This window comes from Dermacentor albipictus, unplaced genomic scaffold (assembly GCF_038994185.2).
Source record: "Dermacentor albipictus isolate Rhodes 1998 colony unplaced genomic scaffold, USDA_Dalb.pri_finalv2 scaffold_44, whole genome shotgun sequence".
Classification (NCBI taxonomy): domain Eukaryota; kingdom Metazoa; phylum Arthropoda; class Arachnida; order Ixodida; family Ixodidae; genus Dermacentor; species Dermacentor albipictus.
In genome coordinates, this window is record NW_027225598.1 from 839,023 (window position 1) to 853,358 (window position 14,336).

The 14,336-nt window shown below is 44.2% G+C and overlaps 1 long non-coding RNA gene across 1 annotated transcript; it reads left to right on the forward strand.

Moving 5' to 3' along the window:
* Positions 1-231: 231 nt before the first annotated feature.
* Positions 232-8,159, forward strand: LOC139052932 (uncharacterized). The gene is made up of 4 exons (XR_011510124.1): positions 232-375; positions 1,233-1,321; positions 3,771-3,818; positions 7,862-8,159. It is a non-coding gene; the product is annotated as an uncharacterized lncRNA (long non-coding RNA).
* The last annotated feature ends 6,177 nt before the right edge of the window (positions 8,160-14,336 follow it).

Sequence of the window (14,336 nt, forward strand, 5' to 3'; positions counted from 1 at the left end):
TTAGTTATTGCGCTCAGTCCATGTTAAGAAAAGTACGTAGGGCGCAGTTTTTGCTCCCATGCACCTGTTTGATATATCAAATAGTCAGAACGTATTTCAGTCTATGTTGTGCGAGCACAGACGCTGAGCACGCATATTGACCCACGATCCTGACAAGATTTACGGCAGGAAGCCGAAACCCGACTCCATCGTCAAGCAACAAAAAGTGGAGCTGTCCAAAGTGTACAGGGAAAGGTGCGCCAAAGAAAACGAGGGCAAACTCTATTGTCGACCAGATAAATAGCGATCGCGAAATCGTGTGTAGCAACTTCTAAAGGCGTGGTTTGTGTCGAAAAAGAGCGATGACTTGGGTAAAGCTGTTGCTTCTATTTTATGGTAAGTGTAGCCTCAATAGTTCATTGCCAATTTCTATTTATTTGCATGCATAAGACAAGTTGTCCTTTTAAGGCTTCCTGAGCAAAACAGAGATGAGTGTCTGCGAAAAAATTCATGATATATTTTTAAAGGTCAGAAAATGTCCAACGTAAGGTCAGTCACTAATATATTTATAGCGGAGGAGACAACACAGTAAAAACAGTTCCTAGACTTTTCTGCCAATACCTTTTATCCTTTCCCCCTTTTTATCTCGTGCTATTACCAGGCCTTTCTTTGGGAGCTCATTTATGTGTCATCCTATGTTTTCTACATTGATTTTATAGGTTTTATTTCTCTAGGCATTTCAACGGCTCTTCGTTAAACATATCGAGCTCAACTCATGTCAATACTGGCAAACATGTGGCACTTATGGCACACGTATGATTCAATGAGGAAGATGTGACGAAAAGTGTGGAGCTTCAGATGGCGCACTTCCGCCTTCGCGAAGTGTGGTGATGTAACGTTGCACATATGCACTTTGTTTATACTGTCCGCACTAAACGTCTTGCCCAGTAAGCTCATATCTCGGCGTTTTTTCTAAGCGTCTCATGAAATCACATTATCAAGAACGCAATACTGTGGCTATGCCTCTAGCGCAATGACTTCAAGTTTTTTAAATAGAAGTAGCAGAAGTACAAATGCAGGTTTTTTATACGTATTCGCACAATGAGGAGTTTTATTTTTGTGAAATGAATTTCATTGCACAAATGGACAAGACATATGTGGGTGCTAAGACTTACAACAATTTCCATCAAAAACTCCATGAGGTGCGTAATTGAAATGAATGCAACAGTTTTTCTACATCATATTTTTTTCAGTTTACTGTCAAGCGCTATGTGATGATCAAATTCCACAAAACAGAACCAAGCGTACAGTGTACCCAATCTGGAAGCCACCGACGAACAAGGTGATAACAGCAACACTTTCTTGACAGACCACTGGCAAACATATTATTTGCTTGTTAGGCATAATAAATATTCTGAACGTGACGCTTACATTGCTTAGTTCCCGATCAGTACAGGTTTGTAAAGGCTCTAAGATGCGCGCTTCTTGAGCAGTTCTACTGTTTATGAATTCAGGTCGTGCAGTTGGAGGTAACAGTAAACTTGATGTGTTCAGTTGCTCGATAAATAATTACTCATGGACATTTTTTTTTGGGGGGGGGGTGAACGGGAGGGTCAGAGGCTTGTAATATATTTCCTTTTTAAATGAAGATATCCTTAAAGATGACAGAAACAAAGTTAATAAATAATTGGCAGCTGTCCCACTTCACTTGCTGGCATAAACTCTGGAAATATATAAAGAAAACGTAATTATATCGTACATGGTGCCCTTACCTCGTAGTAAGATAAATAGGAGTTACGACTCGCCTGATAAGGTGTTCCAACTTATGTCGTGGCGAGCCAGCTGCCTCGTGGTGGAAATCACAGATGGCGCGATGAGTTGTAGCTAGCACACACTCAGATGCATTCGCTGCAGCTGCCCGATGGTGGCGTGGCTTGTAGCGAGTCATAGTGGGCCTTTTGCTTCTTGACTGTTTCGTTTGTTGTAGTCATGTGCGCGCATTACCACTGTGGACTGCGTGCACACATGCGGGCTCGCTTTCTAGCGAGCACCTGATGTCCCCAGCCGAAGTTCGCGAGATATTTCGTCGTTCTTAAATGGATAAAAGTTACTAGTGTAACTGCCTCTGTCGTTGTAGCCACTAATAAACAATACGATTATGCACGCTGACGCTCATTTAGAGTAGCGAAACGTATTAAAGAGAAACGTAGATTAAAAGCTGTAAGCTGCCTCACGTCAGTGTGCACTCAAACTGTCAATGAGAGATAATGTGGTCTACAGACTTGCTTATTTCAGCCTGTTTTACTATCTTGCCTGTGTTTATTGTCTTCAATCTGCGGCATGCTCCGGCCTCTGCCGTTGCGTGCTTCAGCTGGCACGCTACTATTTCATATGAGTCCTGGCACCAGGTGCAGGACAATAAATTCTGCAGCTACTATACAGTCTTTAAGGCGTGTTTGCCATACACGACACCACGTAGTTTGGCTACTCGTCAAAGCAGCGCGCTAAAATTAGGAAGGGCAAGCGGCTAGCGCTCAAGTACATCAGAACACTTTTGTTGTATGATGAAACTTTGGATAAAACAAACGGAATTTTATTTCCAGACATGCTCGGGACTGTAGTAGCAGACTGGCACTCACGGTGTACAAAGCATTTCGTCTTCTTTTCTGCTCAGATTAGCGTACTGCCCGCAAGCACTATCCAAGTCGAGATATCGCTACTGCAACGCCAAAACGGCGCGCTGTTATTGCCTTTATTGCCGCTAGTAAAACAGCGTTTTACTAGCACTAGAGTAAACACAATGCGTTTTCAGCATTCGAAAGCGGCTTATCCCATTATTGCACGTTGCAGTCACAATCGAGGAACCCGCCACAGTGATGTACCGCTCAAGCAAGAAGGTTAAAGAAAAACAGTTGGAGTGAAAACGATGTCCCGAAGGTGAAGCCGCACAGGAAGGACACGACAAAACTATAAATAAACTATAAAAAATGGCGAAGAAGCGCTTGTCGCACAGTTCCTTTGATCTCTGTATTATGGTTTTTAGTGTGATATCTGAATATTATGGCATTTTGTGTTGGCCAGACCGTCATAAATATTCGAGTGAAGATATCACTTTCGTTGGCAACAACCAGCTTTTGTTTTCTAGTTAGCCTACCATTACAATACCAGATCCAAATCACTCAATGTGTAAGAAGAGAGGTGAAGGAGCTGCAAGCATTGGCTTCACATTTCCTTGCGAGAATCTACGGCCGCTTCCACTCCAGCAGTTTTTCTTTAAGCTCCTTGCACTCAAGCAACGGCAACAGCGAAATCGCACCATTGAACCGCCTAATATTTTGATAGCCGAAAGGGCCCCTCGACATGTTCGTTTTTGGATTTGACCACCTGACTGTGCAAACATTTGGCGCCCACAACTAGGGAGGGAAGTATGAAAGGAAAGGAAGCGCCTTGAAAACCCACTGAGAAAAAAGGAGGTGGACGAAGTGAAAAGAGTGCAGTGTAAAACTGGGCGCCAGTTATTGTTTGGACATTAGTTTGCAGCGTCAGAAGCGTTACAAGATAGGCGAGTGGGGGCTCTGATATATTTTACTCGGTGCTCCTTAAATAAAGGAATTTCTTCCGGACGTTTTCGTTCATAGGCTGCAGTTGGATTGTTTTTTTTAAATAACATTGTCCTTAAAAGTTTTGCTAGTGCCATATAAGAAGGGCCCCTCAACGCCGATGCTGCTAATGGTTGTAAGGAAGTTTTTATTGCAGGGTTTCAATTAACCTGTGGCTTCTTCTGCATCTAGGCTTATGACCTATGTGGGTTTGAACTGAAAGACAACGCCATATGCAAGGTAAAGTTGACCTCAACCTTTTTGTATAACTTTATAAACTTCCTCTATCTACGCTTTATTAAAAGTATGTAAGAAAATATGCAATGCTGGGCCGTAACGGGTTAATAAATTATAGAATCATATATGCCATATTCAGCCCCTTACGAACGAGTGTTGCGTATGATTATTATGCCACAAAAATATCATTATTGCGTTGTTTTGGTATTGCGTGTTTTGGCGAAATTTGTGTCTTCTGCCAACACTGAATGACATACCGCAAGCGTCAGTTGTTTGATTAGAGCAGCAACACATGACGAGGAAGAAATTAAGACTAGACGAGTTCATGTAATATCTCCAGATACAAACCTGGCGCACGTGACATAAAGCAAATTAAATCTATACACGTGGTTATCACAAAGCAAGAGCTGTCCGTACAAAGTCCAAGCGCAGGCTAAGGTGGTTTGGGGCGAAGCCTGCTTCCAGTATCCTGCCAGGTGGGTGTTTTCAACATCGCTGAGAATGTTCCCACAAAAGATTCTTTTTTAGTTGAACTGGTTGTGGCTACTACAACGCGTTTTCTACATTTAGATAGAAAATAAACTTCTTTATTTACATGTATGGTTCATTAAGGGTTTATTATAACAAGAGAAGTCATATAAAAACAAGTTGTCTCAATAGCGCTCGATAACATCTGCTCCATTTGTGTCCACTGTATGACGAAGGCCTCTTTCAGCAATTTAAGTTCGCAGAGGCTTGCGCCAGCTCACCGCATCTTATGCCTGTAAGTTTATTCATTTCATCACACAACACATTTCGCTGCCGTTCTCGGCTGTGCTTTCCTTCTAATATAACACTGTTTTATCTGCCCTGCGTATTACATGGAAAGCACAATGCCATTTCACCCTTCTGCTTCCAGCCTCTATCACACCAGTGCCTTTCTCTCTTAACGTCACGCCAGTAATTTCTCATTACATAGCTTGTTGCGCTGCCCTTAAGTTCTTGTCAAGCTTCTTTCTTAACGACTCAGTTTCGGTCCCATGTGTTCGTTCCAGGAAAATGCAATTGTTTTACCATTTCTAATCAAGGATTGCGCTAAATAATCATAATATTTGGGGTTTTACGTGCCAAAACCACTTTCTGATTATGAGGCACGCCGTAGTGGAGGACTCCGGAAATTTTGACCACCTGGGGTTCTTTAACGTGCACCTAAATCTAAGCACACGGGTGTTTTCGCATTTCGCCCCCATCGAAATGCGGCCACCGTGGCCGGGATTCGATCCCGCGACCTAGTGCTCAGCAGCCCAACACCATAGCCACTGAGCAACCACGTCGGGTAAATAAACTGTCAGTGATAACTTGGTAACACATATAAGAAACATCTTCATATTCTAATGTTTTATAGTTTTACGATCTCATTACTACTAAAATCAGTTAAAGGAAAACTACAAAACTATTTGAATGTTGCACCAACAAGTTTCCGGTCTGCTCTATTCCATGCCACCGTAAGGCTGTGAGAATTATAATATGGAACCTATATGCAGCCGAGAACGTGAAAGCTTGTATGGCTATTTGTTTGCCTACTGCTTTGACTTTAATATCCTCACTTTTAACCTGCCGTGTGCTAAGTCAGTGATGGTGTTATAATAGCGACGACCCACAGACGCCTACCATTGGGTGATTGCTTATGGCAATGAAGTACGAGAGGGAGGGAGATCAGGATAGTTATTCATTCTGTTTGTGGCAATAGGTGGGCGTGGTATTGCACTCCTTGAGTTGGAAGCATGACATGCGTTCTAGCTTGACGGCACTTACAGTCTCATCCTCGCCATCACCACGTCTAAGTATTTATAATGTTCTAAGATAGCGAATTGTGGGGTTGATATTGTCATGTTGTAGTTAAGTGGAAGTTTAAGGCTGTGGTACGACTGTCAGTCAAGTAAATCAACTTTTTATTTAGCGAACATGCGCACGCAAGAGCAGTTTACACTCAGGCACGCCAATAGTGGAGACAAGAAGCGTCGATCATCTAAACTTGATCCGCGAGTCGAGCACGTTAGCCATTTTTAAATGATTCGTGGAAGATTCCCGTGTTACCGCTGGTGCTCGCGTGCCAGACTGAAAAGCACTGTTCGTGTCGCGCATGCAACCTTATTACGCAAGGCCTAGTGACGACATGGGCAACACATGGAATTGGCTACAACTTTCAACACGTTTCCAATACATACAGGCGTGTCTTGAGGCGTCCGATAACTTAAACCGTTTCTAAGCTGGCGATCAGAAAAACATAAACGAGGATGCGTGTCAATATTGAGCTGCAACATTCGTAAATCAGTGGCGGTAACGTGGAAAAGCTCGTAAATGTTAAACTATATAATGCAAAAACCAGAATACACTGTTGTATTCATATATAGATGACCGCTTACACAGTGTTGTTAAAATTTCTCTGAAAGCGTTTCAGCATCGCTACTTATGTCCTTTTGTCCAATTTTCGGAGACAAGGTGAATCGATCGAGGAATTGATCTGGGAAACGCATTGTTTCTCTAACCAACAAGCAACATTTTCTTTATAGTTTGGATGATCTAATTATTTGTGAACATAATGTTGCAGTTCTCCCCTATATACATGTCATCACCCTCATGAGGGGCCTACCCAAAACAAATTTAATAACAAATTCAGGTTCCCTGTGAGCAAAGTGTTGCCAACGTTGCTTTTTGGTATTTTCTCCATTGCTACGGAGTATTCACAGTTTCGACACTCGTGGTCGTCAGGCGACGTCTGGCTACAGGTTCGCTCAGAATGTGCTTACTCTGGAGTGCTCGTAAGTTTCGGGCAATGTAGTTAGCACGATTAAAAATTTTCACGTAAAAGATTTGCCCTTTAAATGAGCGAGTGTCGCAGGAGGGATTACTAGATATTCAAAAGAAAACGTGTCAAATGTTGCTTTGCAACTATTGCAGTCAACAATAGAATTGCTAGTTGATAAACGCTATCTTAGGCTGGCTCGAGTCGAGGTAGACTGCGCAATATTGTGCTACTGGTCTTATGCACCTGTGCTGTGGAACGACGGGTTTGGTTGTAACCAGCTGCTGGACTAATTCTACAACTGTTTAAACAACGCACTCAGTTTGCGCACATAGAGAGTGCCAAGGCTGGTGGTCGATATCGACAATGAGTACAGTAAGTACGGAATGACTCACGTCTTAAAAGGAATGTAATATCAATCTGCTTTTGGTATCAGTCCTCTTCTCTACCACCTCGTAGTATAGGGTCGCAGTGCATTGAAGAAGGCATTTTTATTCGACGAATTTTTGAACACGCAAGGATACCGTTATTGCCCAGCATTAAAAAAATTAAATTATGGTGCTTTACGCAGTAAAACCACGATCTGATTATGAAGCACATCATAGTGTAGGATTCCAGATTAATTTTGACCACTCGGGCTTCTTGCACCTAAATCAAAGTACGCGAGTGTTTTTTTTTTTTTTGTCGCTCCCATCGAAATGCGGCCGCGGTGGCCTGGATTTAATCTCGCGACCTCATGGTTAGCAACACAACACCGGCACTACTAAGCAACCACAGTGGGTCCCAGCATTTCCGAGTACTAAATAGTGCCGTTTAAGTGCTATGTATTATTGCTTAACTTCGGCCGGTACAAGGTGTAGCTACAGTCGCATGCTGAAATGCTGAAAGGAATAGGTTCTGCATCTCTGAGGCCAGAAAAAAGAAAGGATGTCCCGTAAGAGATATGTTCGGTTGTTCTTTTTATTGCAACATGCAACAAAAAACAATGTTAAACTATTTCGAAATCGTGCGCTCTCGCGTCATTGCGCTTGTGCAATAGAAAACATGTTTGTGCCCATACGAATGTGTACTATCAAGAATACTGATTGACGATAGCAGAAGCACTAATTTGCACTCGTTATTTGTCAATTTAAGCGCCGCATCTTGCAAGTCCTTTGTCGCTATGATTTAATACCAAGTTACACGCTTATGAGTGTGGGGCACTATGATTTCCGTTGTTCGACTAATTATGCGTTTTCATTTGAATACATGTCAACGCCAGCTGCCACCGTGGTGTACTGGAGGCATGGGCAGGTGCTGTCGCTACGAGTGCGTCTGTCATTCGAGACTGAACCCATGCGCCTCTGGGAAATGGACACAGCCTGAAAGAACCACGGCAGTGCCTCCGAAAACGCCTGGACAGGGAGGGGAATGCACTATGAATTGCGTACGGGAATGCTTCAAGAAGTGCAAGGGTGGAAAGAAAAATCCGGAAGAATGCATAGACCATTGTGCTCCCGATTGCCAGCGTCAATGTGGTGGCCGATGAAAGCAACAATAAAAATAATCAGGTCATCGACCATTCGTGCCATAAAGATGTGCGTGGAAGAGACACTAGTAAGGCTCTTCCAGCGTGCGTACCATTGATTGAGTTAACAGAACTCCCACAAAGGAGAACTCAATACCCATTTTCTCATTCATGCAAAGTGTCTGCTACACAGTGGTTTCTATTTCCGGAAACCGCACGAAAACACATGATCATATCTTTATCGTGAGGTGCATTGACTGCTATTCTGCGAAATTCTCACCTGCCAAGCAATCATAGCCACCTAAACATCGTTTTTTTCAGTGGGTCCGCTAAAACTTCATTAATCAGTTTCCTTATTGCAAAGAGCACATTAGTCACCGTTATGAATTTTCCGTTTTTCTAATTATTGATGCCGCTATTCGTCGTAACAATCGTTTATTAAATGACGGGACAACCGGCTGATGGCAAATTATACAAATGGTGCACATGAGGACAGACATCCCTTTTTAGAAGACCAGGTCTTTGAAAATGACCTTAGCTTGCAGGGTCACGGTTTGTTCACATTTCTGAACCTTAGAGAACCCGATGATTAGTTGATACATGTGGATACTTCAGTTGCTCACAACATCCGGATGAAAAAGTGCCCGAATACATCTCTATGGAAACCGTTTGAAAGTGTTACACACAATTCTGTGATGCTTAACTATAACTAGTTTCAAATATAGCTGTTAGCGCTGGTTATTAAAGACACCGTATGCTATAGCTAATACATATTTTGTATAAACTGGGCTGTAAGACAGTGTCATCCAACTTTTTCATCCATATTTCTTGAAGGATTGAAAAGTTGAGGTATTACAATATAAAGGCACTCAGTTGAAAAAAATTCACTTATTACCCTTTATATTTTTTTGTTAGAGCGCCCTCTTTGCACAGAAATAAGGTCTTTGCCGAACGGAAATCCCGCGTCTGTCGGTACCTTCAAGATGTAATACCCATGGAGTTCCTATAAAGGAATGCGGCCGGACTCACATAGTGAAGGCTGTCGAGGGTAATGCAAATAGCAATCAAGCAATGTAGCCACAGGCCACATTCCTGAAGTCGCATTTATTTACCACTTGTAGTGGTAATTGTTAGAAGTTCTTTGCTTCGGCTATATGTCTTATGCCAGAGAAGCCACAGGGGGACAAGTGCCTACCACCCGCATACGAATTGTCTTACGGAGCAGCTGAAGAAAGAAGCAACACAGGTCATGCTGTTTTGAAAAGTCCATGGTTGGAATTTTCTTCTTGTTTTTTTCTTCTTTTTTTTCTAGCTCCTTGCTGTCTGCTGCCTTTTGGACCTTTGGGTTATTAGGACCAGTCAAGTTGCTTTTGTAACAACTTTTTTCCTAATGCCTTGGCACTTTGTACCACTTCTTTTTATGAATAAATGCATATTATTATTATTATTATTATTATTATTATTATTATTATTATTATTATTATTATTATTATTATTATTATTATTATTATTATTATTATTACATTAAGTTGGTTTGCGGAAGAAACGCAACGATGGCTCTCGATGCGATGCTGCCACAGGTCACCAACGAAGAGAACCTCGACGTCCCTGCCTATCTCCAACGTGCCCAAGAAGCCCGACAACTCGCCCCCTTGCACATCAAGAACCAGCAAAGGGTGTGGAGCCGTCACTACAATCTTAGCTAACACTATGTGGAATAGCAGCCCGGCAACCGTGTTTGTATTTGCACCTCCATACGTCGACTAGGACACAGTGAGAAACTTTTGCGCTGTTATTTCGGAGCCTAGAAGATCAGCTGATGCCTTGGCGCACTGGACTACGAGGTCCAATGTGGGAGACGATTGCGTATTTGCGATTACGTAATGCCAGACGGCATTTCGCAATTACTGCTGCGCCGCTAGCCACCTAAGGTAGTCCATGCTACGCGCCTTAAGCCCTTCCACAGCGCTAACGAACTCTCCGACATTGTACCTTTATGTGGTGGTTATTTTGCTTTAGAAAGTGTTCTTGTTTTATTGTCAAAATAAAAAATTGGAGGACGCTTAAACTTCGCCTTCAAGAGTGGAACGCGATAGCGTTATCGCATCCCGTTCGCACCGCCTACTCAAACGCGCTACGCCAGCCAAACGTCGCGATCGGCAGAGATAGCCGGGCCCTGACGCGCCATGAAGGCGGACACGGTCATGGGGCGAGTGGCGCGCCACGTGTTGGGGCAGCGCCGTACCTAGCGAGGAGGGGGTCTTGGCGTCTTCTGTGTTTGCCGCAAGATGGCTCTGCGTGTGTGCAGAGCGCAGAAGAAATTTAGTGGAGATGCACTTCGCTACTCGTGAAACTGCAACTTCTCTAAGTTACATGGTCATAATTACCGATATACACCGCAGTATAACTTTCTACGGCCCGTTTATAAGGCAACACCGCATTCACTAGAGGTGATTTTGTCCCGTTTTGAAGGAACGAGCCGTGGCTGATGGTAGCGTCTCCGTCTCACACTCCGGAGACCCTCGTTCGATTCCCACCAGCCCATCTTGCAAGATGTTTTTTATTTATGAAGTGCCTTGTGGGATTTATCGCTCATGGCCAACGCCGCTGACGCCGACACCGACGACACCGGCTTTTCTGCAACACGAGCTCCTTAACGCTGTCGCGTTAATATATGGACACCACAGGCGCATTTTTGCAGTAGGAGTCGCCCTGTTCTTCCGTATGAAGTCCAAGGGCGATAACATCGTCATAGCACGCCGTATGCGCGAGTGAAAGCTTGCGACGTAGAGCCGAAGACCACCGCTCAATCTCGCGCGGGCGTAGGAGGAAAGCGATGAGGAAGCGCGTCGTCTTTCGTCGCTGGCAAGGACCCGAAGGGTGGTTGGAGATAGGGCATTGTATTTTGGGCTGCAACTGCGTATGCTGCGGCTGCGCGGGGTCGCGTTGCCTTCATCTTGAAAGCGATCTGCTTTGTAGACACAGTCTAGGGTCGGCGACGGCTTGTAGCTTTGCGTGTGCTGTGTTTTCGCTGCTTAGATTGCGCTAAAGTGATAGACAGCACGAATGTCATATCGCTCGTTGCTGCTGCCGCGCTTCCTCACGCCGGCGTTCTGAAAGGGAATGTGCGCGGTCATCGAACGTGATGTGTGCATGTTTGTCTGTGCACGCTGACACTAAGCTCGTTAATTAATTAGTAAGCGAGTGTCTAGAAGTTTATACGGTTGTAATTAAAGCTACTATCCTTACATGTTATGGCTGACTGTAAAATTGTTGTCGGAATAGATGCTTCGCCTGTCCAGCGAAACTGTTGCTTCGTTCTTTTTTCTCTCATGTTTTTATCACCATGATGATGCTTTTAAATAGAGCTGGGGTGGGGAATTGACGCGTGTATTTAATAATGCTTTTCTGAGGGACCGCAGTTCACCCGCTGACAAGCTAAAGTTAAAGTAAAGGACAACACGCGACGGAATGATTCGAAACTTACAAGAATGTCATCGTTGTTTTTATCTATTGTCTATGTTGACGCTTAACACCCTATAGTGAGATCGCATACACGACACGAATTCTGTAGTGATTGCTGGAAGTCACTCTGGCACCAGGATTGTCCTTTAACTTTCGACGAGTCGTGTATAAAAGCCAACGAAGTTGACAAGCAGACCGGACTTCGCAATCTTTTCTCTCCGCTATTGCTGTGCTCGTGTGTTACTCGTTTTGCTGCACACAAGTTCGCCCATGAAAGCGCTAAGCTTGTTTCTCGCACTTTTCAAGCTGTGTCGTTCTTCGCCGTCACTACAGCGTGACAATATTGCACTTTGCTCTGAATGGCTGAACAGAAGACCAATACAAGAAAACAAATGTTCTTCTGTCATTAAGCGTTCCTGCTTCTACAAGCTCGCACATCAATTTAAATGCGGCAGGCAGCAAACTAGAAGAAAAAAGTCGTAGTGGGAACCGTAAAACTGTATTCACACGCCCAAAAAAGACCTCTGTCACTAGAATTGTTCTCGAGATAACATTTCAGCCAATGATTTAATGTGCCTGTCATTATCGAAAGCGGCCAGCCAATAACAAGGGACACTTACAAATGAAACTCTTCCTCAATATGACTTTTATTAGTCCCGACATTTCCTTCCTGGCAAAGAGCGAAGGCGAGTTTTTTAGAATAATCAGATAGGCACAAAACAATGTGCATAGATCACCATCCCAGAATCTCGCTCTGAAATTCGGAAGAAAAGATTGGTCAGCCGAAAATGTTCTAGGTTGTTGAGCGTAAAACACAGTTCACAAGAAGTATGCTATGACGCTTGGGTGTGAACTTCGCACACAGTACTGCTCACCGCATTTTCAACCACGATGTCCTCCACTCTCTCATTACATCTGGCAAGTTGTGCGCCTTTCAACTAGCGTTTCCTTTTTTCTAAAGAAATGCTTCCTCATCGTTCCGGCTGTCTTGCTGAACAGGCGCGTACCTCGCATCGCGTAGAACGTGCGCGTGAGACCACGCTTGCACAGGGAACGTGCCCATGTGCCAGGTTCCGTTAGGCATTGGACGAAGGAAGGAAACAGAAAAGACAATGGCCAAGTTCCCGTTAGGTTATGGATACGGGAAGGAAATGAAACAATAAAAGTCTGACACACCCTTGCCTTTCGAGTCATATTTTTTCAGCAAACGTCACCTTCATTCTTGTGACATCATTGCGGTCATGTCTCGCAGAGTGCGTTTACATGTACTGCTCTTTGCATTTAGGCTTAGATTGGGAATGATGTAGTGCGCAAGGTTAAGGTCATAGCACCTCTATAGCGGGTACGGTGTGTAGGCATAAACATTGTGTGGGACCACAAGTTTCGAGTATTTAGGCGTAACTTGCAGCAGCGCAAGAAAAGATGAGGGCAGGAGTCTAAGCAAACACGAAACGATTGTCGTTGCTGTAAAATGTCATTTGGCTCTATTTACCAGCGTGTTGCGCTGCTACCAACCGCAATTTTCTGCCTTATTGCTTCCGTTCTCAACTGCGTTCCACAGGGTCGGTACCCTTAGTCCAGGACTCCGTTGGCCGCAGCCGCCTTGCCAACTCGCTGCACTAGACCGATTTTGTCTTCGCGACGGCCGCGGGCCAGTAGTGTACCCGATTGCTCCGCCCTTGGCTTTGTAATTATTGGTGTAATTATTACACCACCAATTATTACATAATTGGTGGTGTAATTATTGCTTTCTGGCGTTCCCATGTAGCGTGATAGAGGGTTCATATTGAACGAGGGGCATTTGTCGGCGTATCGTGTAGAGGCAATTTTCTTTAGTATGTATAGGTTGCGCAAGGTGCCTGCTTGGTGTTGTCTCCTGTACACTGACTCTGTCCAAGTTATGCAGGGACTGGTATATCTTTTTGATCCTTCTGTAATGTGATAGAATAGCCGAGTGTTCCTTGGGGACTGGCGAAGGAGCTTCTAAGTGGGGTTGACTAAAAGCTCCTTTTGAAGTATAGCCGCGAGCAACCCTGCCTGCCTTCATATTCCCTCCTATCCCTGCGTGTCCCGGCGTCCATATTTTCCTGTGCTGTACTGCGGTATGGTGTCCGGTAGATTCTACAGTGTCACCACCTGCCTCGACACGGAGTACGGTAAGCGTACATGGAATTACTTACTCTGCCGTTCAGAAAATTTCGGCAGGCCTCTTGTGAATCAGAGATTAGGGGCCTTATAACGTAAAACTATTCCCCTAGGTTTTTATTCCACTCTCCTGACATCAAATTTGCGTAACCGCCGACGCAAGGATCGAGCGGTCATCCGCATGGTTGTCCGAACAGACCAATCAAACGCTCTCCTGGATCATAGGAGGTCACTTTTGCTTGCTTGAAAAACGAATAACATTACCTACACTGAGCGGCTTGTCTTATCTAATTGGCTGGCAAAAGGCGAGGAGCAGGCTTAAGTGGAGAGGGATTCGATGGGGCCAAGCCACTGCGCTGAAATTCGATAACCGAGTGAAGAGGGTGGTGCAGGCATCTGCGATTGGTCCGGTTTTCCTTACTTAACTTGAGGTGGCTGGTCGAAAATCGCGGCGGCATGCAACGGAATGTTAAGAATGCCGCTAAAACGGATCCTCAACAATGAAGAGTTGGCAGAGCGAGGTTTCAAAGGTATCAAAAGTTCTCGAAAACGTTACACGGCCACGCAAAAAGATTTATTGTACGAAAATAAACTCATGCTCTCCGGCAGGTGTGAGTAG